This window comes from Dermacentor variabilis, chromosome 1 (genome assembly GCF_050947875.1).
Source record: "Dermacentor variabilis isolate Ectoservices chromosome 1, ASM5094787v1, whole genome shotgun sequence".
NCBI classification, from domain to species: Eukaryota; Metazoa; Arthropoda; class Arachnida; order Ixodida; family Ixodidae; genus Dermacentor; species Dermacentor variabilis.
In genome coordinates, this window is record NC_134568.1 from 105,729,286 (window position 1) to 105,742,737 (window position 13,452).

The 13,452-nt window shown below is 41.2% G+C and overlaps 1 protein-coding gene across 1 annotated transcript in view; it reads right to left on the bottom strand.

The window, feature by feature from the left end:
• The window catches only part of LOC142582493 (serine/threonine-protein phosphatase 1 regulatory subunit 10-like), a 63,796-nt gene that overhangs the window by 48,814 nt on the left and 1,530 nt on the right, over nucleotides 1-13,452 (bottom strand). The window lies entirely within an intron of this gene.

The window sequence follows — 13,452 nt, forward strand, 5'->3', positions numbered from 1 at the left end:
CCACAAGAATATTTAAAATGTGCTTGACTGCTAATAATGAAATCGCATATTGAAGAGGCCGACAGCCGATTTGGACGACTCCACCGCCCGCCCTATTTTTCGTAGTGCAATGGGAAGCTAGTAATCGAAACAGCAGTTGCTATAAAAAATGCCCAGATAAAACTGCAGCAGCAGTGACAACTGGTCAACGGCACATTACAAACTTTGAGTCCTGGCTAAGAATGCAGCTTTGGCGGCAAATTTTTTTTCTCGATGATGCGGCCATACGTTAAAACCGCCTTTAAAATGCTAGCAGGATGCAGTAGAAACTCCCCACGACAGCTGTTTTCCCTTGTCTTGTCAGACTACCCGATGCAGCCTTGCGCTTTTGCCGTCGACACACACAATACGTGCGAGTGCAAAATCCTCGAGCACGACGAAAGGGGAAACGAGCGGAAGCGCATACACAGCATGCCATGCGAAACACCAGGCGGAGGTATATATGTCTGCGACGGCTAAAACAAAATACTCGCACACTGGCAACGAACCATCTGCATTGCCATTTTCTTCAGGTATGCATTTAACTTCACAATCTATACAGTACCATGCCGTCTATGCTTATATTCGATGTTTCGAGCTATTTAGATACGGCGAAAAGAAGTTTTCTTACTGTTATTTGGCCAGTGACAAGAACGCAAAGGCCATCGCCGTTATAAAATTGTGCGAAGGTCTCTGCCATAGTCGTATACTTCTCAAGAAAAGAGGGGCACATAATTAAAACACTTAGGCTTCGCAAATACATATTACTGTTATTACACTGCCACAGCCTGAATAGGTAGCGACTTCCTGGGAGAGTACTGCCGACAAAACACCACAGAAGTCTTATTTTTGTAAGCGACTTCGTCGACCACTTCCGAAGCTGAACAAGTTGGAGTAACATTTCATGCCAAACAATCGAAATTTTGGTACTACTAGACATTGCAATGAGATTGCCAATGCTTGGATGCTAACTATGTGCACAGATATGGCAACAGGAGTGCTTCATCCATGCTCATAAAGAACCATGCTAACATGCATTGCAAAAACTTGGATGCCTGGCAAGGGTTACAAGAGACGAATGGCATATCAAACTATTTAACCTTGTCAAGTATTGTGAGTGCAGGTAATAGCTGACATAAATAAGAGCTGACAATTTCTGCAGGTTTTTTTTTTTTTTTTGCCTTTGTGCTTGGAGAATCCACATGCAGCTTGTTTACATATGCTGTAGTAGAAATGAAATGGCAAAAAATCTGAGTACTACTACTACAGAGTTTAAAATGTACATAATGTGTTGCAAATGCTTGAGATGTTACCTAAATAACAAAGCAAATAGTAACGACTTAAAAGATTAACACATTATCAAACAACACTCATTTTTGCAGTGTGCTTATTTTCCAAGACAAAAACTTCGTTGAACATTTACCAACGGGCCACAATGTTCTGTGGGCTCATTATTGTCCAGGCCACACTGAAAGCTTCCTACCATTTTCACTGCCCAAGTGTTTATTCATGCAACTCAAAGAAGCAAAATTATCATTAACCGAAGGGCAGGCAATAGCTAAAATTGTGCTGGAGGTATGGAGAAATCTAAGAACAAATTTTACAAGCAACATACTTTTAAAATTTCACTATAAACATTCAACAGATGAAGGGGAGAAGCAAAACCAGGCATGTCGCACTAGCCCATCCTCGGAACATTCACAAGAGAAAAGCTGTCCAATAGTATTTTCATGTTGATCTGCCTCCTTGTCACCTTCCAGGAGTCAAAAAGATAATATACTACTGAGAATTGTGAGCTGTTAATGGAGCTGATCTGTAAAGCCAGAATGGTCAAGCTGCATTTGCAAATAGAAAAGGTTGTCTTTTTATGCTTCCCAAGGAATAAACTGCAAATATTCAAGTAACACAATGGTAGAGAATAAGGCTATTAAGCCATAGTTTCACTGTTACAGCACAACAAATAAATACAAATAAACAATAAGTCTGTCTGGCTCCCAAGATTTTCTAAATCAAATGGAATGAAACATGCAGTGTTGTCCAGGTTAAGCAGTCACCTATTCAGTGTTTCAAAGACTTCAGTTATGTTAAAAGGCTTTCGAAGTAAAAAGATGCTTCTCTCAGTAACAACGCTGACAGACTACTTAAATATTTTATGAACTATTATATTTAGGAGTTTCACTGTAATTGGCAAATTGAAGCAAGGTTATACGTACATGCAATACCAACTAACTTGCAGACGTCAAACAAAACTGTTTTCAGGGCTGTAGCACAACATTCTGGGCGGGCGAAACTGAAGCTCACAGGTGTGCTCCCATGCCACTGGGATACATCACTCAGCGCCGTGGCCTTGTTTACATAACGCTGCAAACTAGCCCCCAATGGCACGGAGTGGCGTAGTGTGTGTGGACTAACTAGTTACTGGGCTCAGCAATGGGTGGCCTATCTCTGAGCAGTGACAGTGTCCGCAAATGCAGTGCAATTGTGTCTGAATTGATGCAATCATAAAAAATAATGTCCCACTGAGCAATGAAACCTACCACGCAGGCCACGGTGTGTGACGCACCCCGCTGCTTAGTGACATACTCCAATCTGATCAAGGCTGTGGCTGAGCGAGCTCTTCAGCCACTTAGCGTAGATTTTGCGGCCTACATCCCCTATATACGGTGTGCCCCAGCTAATGTTAGCCAAGCTGTTCAGCGGAAAAGGAGATTGCAAAAACATGCAGGATAAAATTATAAAACCTAAGATGTTTTGTCCTCAGAGATCTGACGACCAAACACTGTAGGTGTTAAAATCGTACCGTGCAGTGTTCTTAAAAATTTTTTTTTTTCATCGAAGAACTCTCACATCTGACAACTGCCACTGCTGAAAACAATGACACCAAAAAAAGCATCTTTCTGTTTCAAGCATAAATTTAAAAGTTTGGTGAAACACGTAATATTAAAACATGACAAAGCATAAACAGAAGTCATATTTCTGTTGTGAAATGCAATGTACTAGAAATACAACATTATCATATGCTAGTGAAACTACGCAACCACTGTCTTAGGTGAGGGTGTGGGGGTATGTTCAAAAGAACGAGCAGTGAAATTAAAGCCACAGCCTATGGATTAACTTAAAAAATGGACACATGTAAGCAAGAAAAGGCGTACATGCTGTACACCATGTTTACAAAAACTCTAGAACCCACATAATATGCACAAGAGGGAAATGTAGGCAACTTCTGAATAAAAGATTTTTATGCTGCGACGTTAACGTTTTACGAACATTTTAAGACAGCCACAGTAGGGGTGGGTTTTCATCCCAACTGTAATGATGCATGAACAAGCTGAGCACATGGTCCGCCAATGGCTGCCTCGTGGAAGCTGTTGTAATCATAAATGTGGCACCAATGGTGGCATCCAGTGCTGCAAACATTAGAGTTGAGGGCTACATTTGCTTGTGTTCTGATGTTTCTGCAACCAACAACTTGGGTTTGCATGCATTAATTGCCATACTTCAGTTTCCCTTTAAAGTCTAGAGAAAAAATGGTGCACTCGAAAAGTGTAGCACCGCCCCTTACTTTAAACAGCAATTGCTCCAATGGAAAAAAGAGAAAAATGACTGCCGATATATATGACAGGGTATTGTAATTCACATTACAGCAATGAGCATGTCACTAGCTTTTGCTCAAGTAGTCTACGCACTAATACTCTCATTAGATATGGAAAATGTGTTTCTCTGAGTAGAGGGATTGAGCCATGCAAACATTTGCAGTCATAAATACTTGTAACATATAAGCAACTGCATGAATTTTATAGTACTATAGTTTCAGTATATAAACACAGTGAACCATTGAAATCATGCGCTTACATGTAAGCAGCAAAGTAAACGCTGATTTACATTATTCAAATCAACAAACTGATACTGTTAAAAAGAAGCAGGCTTCTTGGTAACACTATTAAACAAAAAAAATGCTATTGCCTTAGGCAGTTAAATTTGCACATGTGAGGCCCCCCCACCTTTATAAAGCTTCCCCCAGCTCTCAAAAATGCTGTCAGAGGCATTCTTTTGGTTATGTACTATAATACTTCAGCCTATTAGAAAAAATGTTGCCATGTAAGCGCATGGTGCAAGGCTGGACATTTGAGAAACTTGCACCAGAAGGCAAACGCTTGCACAGTGCGGGTGCTGAGAGATCACACCATTGATGCAAATATCAAAGTTAAAATCAACAAAAAGGTTGCATCCATATTTTAATTAGCAGCATATAAAGTAGACATTACTTACAAATGTGGCTGCTAAAACAACAAACTGAACCTTCAGTTAACGAAGTCGTGCTGGATGCCGTTAAATGCATTCTGGAAATTTTGTTAGTGAGGTTTCCATTTTTTCGCAATGTTAATGGCTACACATAATCGGAAACAGTCCCACTGAAAACTGCATTTGCATTCTTAAAGACCTTGCCTACGCGAACTAGAGGAACCTAACTGTAGGAGCAGTAAAGGAACAAAACTTTAAAGTTAAGAAGACTACAGCACATAACAGTCAACCACTTTTAGTTTTGTGTTTTGCGCACTTGTACACAACTGATTTATCACACGATGCATCCTGATGCGTGGCACTGCTGAAGCTGCCCTAATCACAGATTAAGAGTTCGAAAAGAATGAATCGCGGTAGACCTGAGCTAGTTTGTTTCGTGCACGAAAATGGGACAACTGTTTTCACAGAAGCTAAAAGAAGTTTTGGTCAAACGTTTAGCCCACATAAAAGAGACCACCTAGCCCTTGCATGGGCGCTCAGTGCAAGTCTTAGGACTTGTATGATGGGTCGGGTCACCAGCAAACACTCATCTTTAAAGCTTGCATAGGTGGAAGTATGAAAACATGTGAGCTTCTATAGATATTTGCCGTGCCAATGTTTGCGAAATTTATTCCCTAATCAAAAAGAGCATTTTGCTGAGGCGTTCTTGGGAATTCATGAATAAAAAATGAGAACTTGGAACTGTGCTGAAGAAGCATAGAACAAGACTATACTCACTGTACATAAAGACAATGTACGCACTGCAGCTTATTTGCAGCGCGCACTTGCAATATTGCTGCAATATTTAGGAGTTAGCTGTGTGTCCTACACGTTGGCCGCATAAATGATCACCCTGCGCATACAGTGGAGACCTTCGATGGTTGGTACTGCCAATAACAGATCACGGAAAATGGAGCCGATTAGCAAAGTGCTCACTCGGGAGAAGTTTGCCCCTAGAGAATTGACTTGAGCTAGCTGGCACAAGAGATAATAGAAAAACTGTTTGACGACAATAGTATGTGTGCACGTAGGTGTAGCAACAGGCTACGGTCCCTCAACAGCTGTGGCATTCTGCTGCTATGTGTGGGGGCACAGGATCGAATACTGGCAGCATTCCGATATACAAAAACGTTCATGTACCTCAATTTATGTGCAAGTTAAATAAACAGAGGTGATAAAACAAAATCCAGAAGCCTCCACTGCAGCATCAATCACATAGTGAACAATAAGACGTTCTTTTTTTTGTGTGAAAAATTTATTTACAAGTGTTCTCATACCTGCCAATCTAAACTAAAATTCGTAAATCCTGTGGTCATGACACAAACGGACGAAGGGAATTGCGCATAAATTTTTTTAAAAGCTCATCCTGAGCACATGCCTCTGGTGGGGATACATACGCATTTTGTCAATGATAATTCACCTTTAGAGACTAATGAGGACCCTATTTCATATACATTACTGTAACCTTTTAAGAGACTTTGTTGCCAATTTCCCATGCTTAAAGATTTGCCTCATAAACATGCTGCTGGCATTCTTTCACCATCAGAAGACTTCCCAACCTAAGGTTCAAAGATTGGCGAGCAAAACATCGCGAATAATTTTTCATAAAACTTGGAGCAACATTAGTAGAGCGAGCCCTAACCCATAAACATAACAGAAAATTGGGAAGAGTTGGCAGGCATGGATTGTTTTTATGATGGCACACAGGATGTACACTGCTGCCACTAGGAGGACAACATATTTTTTTGACATTGTCATAACTCCACTTCGTGTTATGGTGCTCTTTTGCGCATGAGTGCTTTTCTTTTCTTTTGCCACTCATCAGACGTGCATATTGCACCTGCAGTAGCATGCCAAGCCTGTCACTAGGACAATATCTCCAGTTAGCACTACATTTTCTCTCGCACACGCTGGTCGATGTACTGGTCAATGTACACAGCAGTCCACTGTTTAAATATCAGAGTGCCTGGCCACCATTAGATGCCATCTCCAAGCAGCTGCTGCAATAGTTTCGCGCAGGTGCAGCTCAGCTCACACCTGCTTCCTCTCTGAGCAGCGTAGGCCACTGCCGAATCACCACTTCCCAAGCTGCTTGTGTATTTTCCCTTTTCCTTGCAACCATACGCTTCGAAAATTTTCTTCAAAAGTGCAAAATTACATTCGGTTGTTCTGCTGGCTAATGCTTGTGTGCCAGTGGCCTAAGAGGCTGACATTTATAAAATCAGGTGATGGGTGTTAGGTGGCGTTCCCTAACTTCGACAAGGTCAAATGTAGGGCTGCAGCAGCAATGACACTGCAGCCCTTTATTCGCCATTCTTGCTTAATAAAGAAATGGCTGCTGAGCAAAAGGTTTAATTCCTCGTGGATGCCTGCAGTTGCACAGTGGTTCAAGCGGCGGTTGATGAAAGCCAGTGTATTGTTGGGCTATAGTTAGGCAAACAGTCAATATGCTATTCCGAAAATAAAGAGGAGGCACAGACAATCTTAAAGACATTTTGAACCCAAGCATTTACAATGTTTTCTTGCTGCAAAACTTTAGATACTACATCAAAGTGCTTGTTACTAGTAATAAACACGTTATTGAGACCACAGAGGCTACAAATCCCCCATAGTTCCTATCCCCTGCGCATTCTGTTGGGATACGCTTTGGAGGTGCCCGAGTGTTTGTTGTTCAGCTGACACACCAGTTGAATAGTGCTTTAGTGCACAGAACACACAGGAATTTCCAATTGTTGCTGTGCCGCCATCTTCCAATAACAGCAAATGATAGCGTGAAGTAACGAGAATGTAGAAGAGCTTGTCAAGACACTCGTAAGTTGAAACGATGAAGATTACTATGCAATATTTTGGGTAAGTGGCCTGACCTCTGGCTATGAGATTGACCAAGCAGTTGTTGGTCAACTCCAAAAAATATGCTAGTGCTGCTTTGCAACAGTCAGAGTCGAGCACCACCCACAGCACTCACTGCACCTGTGCGAGTGTTGTTGCAGCCACCACTAGCGTGGCACCAAGCAGGGGCCACATACTCCAGTGCTCTTTCTAACATTGGACCGTTCTGTACATGGTTTCCTTGCGTAAGTAAGAAATGGGTAGACTATGTGGCACAAACAGTGACCTGTGTTCAAGAGGCCATTGTCCAAAGCTATCGAGATCTAAGATTACACAGTGCCAGGTTTCTGAGACCATATAGTCAAAATGTACTTTTTGTCCACTACTGCAGACCACAGAGTAGCTTTAGGACTTGGCTATTACTCAATTATTTCATGAGTCAGCATAGCTTGTGCTGCCCACCTTATATTCACTTTGAACTCCCATCAGCCCTACAAAAAATATCACTAAAACCCTGTTTGAGTATTCTTACTAACAAAGTTTACCACGCTGTTTGTTTACATTTAAAAAAGTACAAACTTTGCGATCTGTTAGCTTACATTTATTTAAAACCAAAAGTTATTTTTAAAGTGACGAGAGGCTGTGAATTTTTATTGCAGTTGCGTTAACTGCAAAGAGAGTTCACATCTGAAGACGAGTCAGCACAGTTACCGATAATTAGTTTCCAACTGACTAACACAGTTCAAATAAGTTACATAAGAAATGGCAAATACAATAAATAAATCCTGAATTGTTGCAAAATTTACAAAAAGTGCTGGCTGCACTGTTCACTATGCGGCATTGGATGCAAATTGGGCTTATAAACGGGTACTACCATGTTACAGTGGGTGCTGAACGTCCCTTAATTTGCAATTAGTAAATAGTAGTTATTTAGTCCTTAATGAATGAAAGCAGTAACAAAACAAGGATAAACTTTACCTTTCTAACCAAATTCCCGCAGTGCAAACATCACTTTCCTCCAAATTTTTTTTTTGAAAACTTTCAATGTGCCTACAATTTTTTTCCCCTTTGTATGACAAAATGGTGGAATTCAGTAAGGAGCTGTACCTCGAAAACATTATATGCCCATTAATTCTAGCATACAGTTAGCAGGCTTAAAGAGAAGGCGGGGGACTAACGATTCTGCCATTTTCAAGTTTGCAAAATTCAGACAAATGGCATCTGTTAACTTGCACATTTATGGTACCTTCTGAAAACCTACCCTTCCCAGAATAGTTAAATGCTTCATGGCTACAGTGTACCATAACAGTACTGGTGCTAATCTGCTTGTCATGCTTAGGAGGTGAAACCGGAGGGTCTGCATTAGTTGGGCTTCTCTAACTATGACTAAAAAATGTGATATTTTGGAGGAGCAAGTCAGCCACAATAAATTGTGGCTTTTTTCCCATTGTGTTCACCTTTTCAGGGCTCTGATGCAGACCAAGATAGTGAGGCACATGACAAAGAGAATCTTGGTGGACACACTCAGTCAGCAGTGGCTTAAAACTAACGAGGTACTTGAAATAGCATTCATAAAATCTTGCAAGGCTTTTGTTTGATCACTTTATGAAGGACCAGACATGCAATTCTCTTTTTTAACAGTGCTGTACACACAACAATGAAGAAACCCTGCACTAACTGGTGATAACCTAGTGACTTGTGCACTCGTTATTTAAACGTGGTGTCCTTGCTTGCATGCAAATTTTGACTAATGTGCTCAGTGTGCAGCAGGGCATCTGGTATGTGGTAGCCTTAAATGCGAGATTAAGAGTTTTGCAGAGTAAAATGCTTGTCATGGAGGCAAGCTTAAAAGGATACATGTAAGCAGCACCCAGCCTCTCTTGCCCCAAGCTGCAAGACTATGCATCTCATTTCTCCACTTGTGGCAATGTTTTCATTATTGTGGGAGCCATAAAATTTATTACAAGTATACTTCTTTTAGAAAGAAAAACCCTGAAAGGTATTCTGCAATCTGAACTGAAAGAACTGCAGACTTCACTGTGGCACTACACTTAAGCCAAATAGAATAAGAATGTGATGCAGAAATATGGTTCATAATGTTATGCCTAGAAGAAACAGAAACATAAATTAAGTTGCATTCAAAATTTAAGTAAAAATGACTGCAAGCATATGGTATAAGGAGAATGTTTATAACAAAGCAACCAATACTGCCTTTGCTAAAGTAAAGAATAAGCCGAGTCTTCCTGCATAGGCCAAACATTCACGCATGCCAGCCATGTGCTTTGCTGAGTTAAAACAGCAACAGATTTTGAACATGCTTTGAGAGAGTGATCTTCAAACAAATAGCATGCAAGAAGTGCAAGAACAACACATCTGTAAAAGTAAAGTAGCACAAAACAGTATCAAAAGTCAACAAATGGCCTAGCCATGCCACACTTCTCTCATGTGTCTTCGTTTTGGGAATGCCTACGTGAACCCCATTAAATATATTGACACTTGTTAGCTTTGCACTGAGGGGTGGGCTTGAGTCAAATAGTGGCGATGTATCCAGCAGTTACCGAGAAAAGCTCATCATTATAAAGCAAAGAATAATCTGAAAAACTGTAACGATACCTCAATTGTAGCTGTTATCATGAACACTACCTATTCAGAACAAAGTTACTATGGCCCCAATGGCAGATTCGGGATAGAAAGCCTACTGCATCAGTTTTAGTGGACATTGTAAGCAACTCTAGTACAAGCTGCATGGGTGATGGCATGTTGCTGCTTGGGAAGTGACTAACCCCAAATATGGTACTCAATAACTAAAGGTATGTGCAAACAAGTATACAACTAACCTACAAATAAACAATTGTTCAAATAGCTGCCGCCATGCTAGTGAAATTCAGTACAATGCCAGTGCATGAGAAACAAATCAATAGATAGGGTTTGGCTAATTGATTAACATGCCCAATGTAAAATATACAATGCTGTATTACCCTTTCTAACTTTAAAAGGGCCGACAACCATCAAGAACATGTCATGAGATTTTGAAGGAAATGAAGACTGATTTATAAGGATAGAATCCAGTATGCAGCTACTTGCAGTTTAAGTAGGAAGTATAAATTTAAATTGAGACAATGTCCCCAAAAACAGTTTGTCATGCCACTTTGCAGTAAAACCTTGCTATAAGAGCTGGATGCCAATTACTGTTTGCAGGTCTGCTGTTATTAAGTGCACTATATATATTGTTTAAATTTGCAGTCTTTATATTATACAGGCACTTTATTCTATGCATATTACAATATAAAAAACGGCCACACTAACAAGTGGCGCTGCCTTCGCAGCAACAAGTGCAACTGTGGTGAGCGTTGGCATTCCTGGGCGCTATTACGTAAAACTATTCCAAATTTTTCTATTCCGATTCTGCAATCAGCCCACCGCGATTGGTCATAAAATTTTTTTTGGACCACCCCCACTTCACCTGTCTGTCACGCGACGTCACAAAAACCGCGATAGCTCCCCATCTGATATTACGTGTACACACTGATTATGCACAATTTGACCGAACAAAACAAAAATAGTTATTCCCGATTCGAAGCCTTTTTGCCATTAGCCCTCGGCATTTGGTCAAAAGTTTTCGGGCTGCACCCCTTCAACTGCCTCTCACGCGACGCGTACCCATTAAAGATGCAGTAATATGCCGAACAAAACTGAATTTTCTTCGGAATAGCCGAAGGCTGCTCTGTTCCAAAAGGAATAAAAGATGGCTGCCGCCGATCGCTTCACCACTGGCTACTCGCCCCTGCCGGTGAGCATGGGTTTATTTGCATGTAATAAAACTTTTTGCGTGGCCGTGTAACGTTTTCAAGAATTTTCGGCACCTTTGCGAGCTCGTTCTGCCAACTCTTCTTTGCTGAGGATCCATTTTAGCGTCATTCCTAAGCTTCCGTTGCATGCCGCCGCGATTGTCGACGAGCCACCACAAGCTAAGAGAAAGCAGACCAATCGCAGACGCCGGCACCACCCTCTTCATCCGGTTATCGATATTCAGTGCAGTGGTCGGCCCCATCAAATCCCTCTCCACTTGGGCATGCTTCTCGCCTCTTGTGAGCTCAGTGCAGGCAATGTTATTCGTTTTTCAAGCAAACAAAAGTGACCTTCTATGAACGAGGGGAGCATTTGATTGGTTCGTTCAGACAACCCTGCCGGCGACCGCCAATGCTTGCGCCGGCGGTTACTTGACGTGAGAAGATAGGAATAAAAACATATTGGAATAGTTTTACGTTATACGGCCCCCTCTTATGTATGGCGGCGCACATGAGCTCTTTTGTATGCATGGGAGTGAGCATGTCGACTGAGTTCTGTGGTTTCGCAGCAAAATGCCTTCGCATGACCATCAACTTGATAAAATATTAATTTCCTACATCTAGGGCTGCACTTGCCTGCTTCCCACCAATGCCAGCGCAGAATCGGTATCGGGCTCACCTATCACTGTTTCCAGCATGTCCCCACATGACTTCATTAACACTGTAGCAAACGCAGATAGAGAAGTTCCGATAAATGTCCCAGAATGTTTTGCACATTACCAGTCCAGTATTACAAATACTGACCAGTAAGTAAGCCTTCATTGGTTATTGGTCCCTTTAAAGTTCGAGCACAAGCCATACCGAAATCTGGTTGAACAGGTCCTTCATTGCATGCAAGCCAATATATGTTTCTGTGAATGGCTATAACCCTCCCAGAGCAGGAAACAGTCCTCTAGGCTATTGTAAAAAAATATCTTATTAAAATCTAAAATGAAGTGTCTTATACGGAAATTCTGCAGGCAGCAGCACCAAGTCAATGCAGTGTTTAGTTAATAAAAGAAATGGTTCTTTGATTTTCAAGCTTCTCACATTAGTATTTTCTGTGGTTTGTATGGCATATTTAATTGTTCAAGCGTGTACCCAACGTAAGGAGCATGGTATGGCCTGGAAAGCAGCTGCATGTGCAGTGCAGGCATCGAGTGGGATTTGTTTCATTTGTTTCTTTTCAAGTTTTACAATGCATGTTTTTGCAAGCTAATAAGCATGTTTTCTTAAGCCTGCGCTATTACTGCTAGCTGAGACATGTACAGTCGAATGTCCCTAAATCGAAATGAGCTGTGTACGAATTATTGATGATATCTCAGCTGAACTTTTATCTTCTACATGTACTGTGAATACCTCAACAATGAAAACCACTACATGAGTCCCCGACAGCTTATGTGTTTCTGAACGAATACCAGATAGCACTGCCGCAAACGCCTTCCAAAGACGTCACCAAGGTGCATTCTGCACCAGCACAAAAAGCTGCGCTGACAACGTGCCCATATTAGTAGTCCTGCACTGCTCCAGGAATCATTCAGCTTGTACGTACTTTTTGTAACGGGCATGACAGCTGATGAAGGTATCACAGTTGCATAACTATGTGATAATGTAATTGTAGCTAACGTCTGATTATGTCTTGGACGTCACCGAAGGCGACAGTGATGAAAATCCTGTAAGTGAACCATTAATTTTGATAGCAAGGAAGGCATAGCAATTTTTGACGAACTATACAGGTTTACTCAGCAAAGTTTTTCTATTTTTTTTTGTGGAGCATGCTGCAAACCTTAGTACAATAAGGTTGCTTGCAATCACAGATTCTGTCAGACAGTGTGCACAAGAAAATTAGTGACAGATTCCATTAATTCATGTCATATAGAGGCTTTCCTTTGTTGAATGTGCTTAGCGCGCTTTATTGTGAGTGGTAGGGTGCACGACCTTTACAACGCTGTGACCTGTATAACAAAGGATTTTTGAGATCCTCAGAAATTTGATATGAAGGTGCTTGACGATAATTTGTGAGTGAAGCTACCAAATAACATGTGCACGGCAACTAATTTATGTAGCGTTCATCACGTACTGCTCTTTCAGCATCCAACTTAAGGTTTCCTTAAGAAGTAGCCGTAAGATAGTACACCACTGACAGGTTACATATTGTTAAGGTGGCAGCAGCTAACAAAAGCAGCAGGAACAAAATTGTGTCAAGCAGCAGCAGACTGCAAAGCAACCCTGCAGGAAAAATTCAATTCTTCAATGCAGTGCTCACATTACGTGAAAACGCATGGCCAAGTGGTACGTCCTGCCTGTTAAAGCCATTTCAAAGCCCATGATTGTAGGACTAGGTGTGTAAAGTGTACAATGCCAACAACAATTTCAGACCCACATTAATGGCCAGAACAAACTCAAACTGAGGGATGCAAGCTAACTAAAAGCATAAGCTGCAGCACTAGTTCCAGCCTTTCAAGCTTTCAAGAATAATAAACATGGATAAATTAAT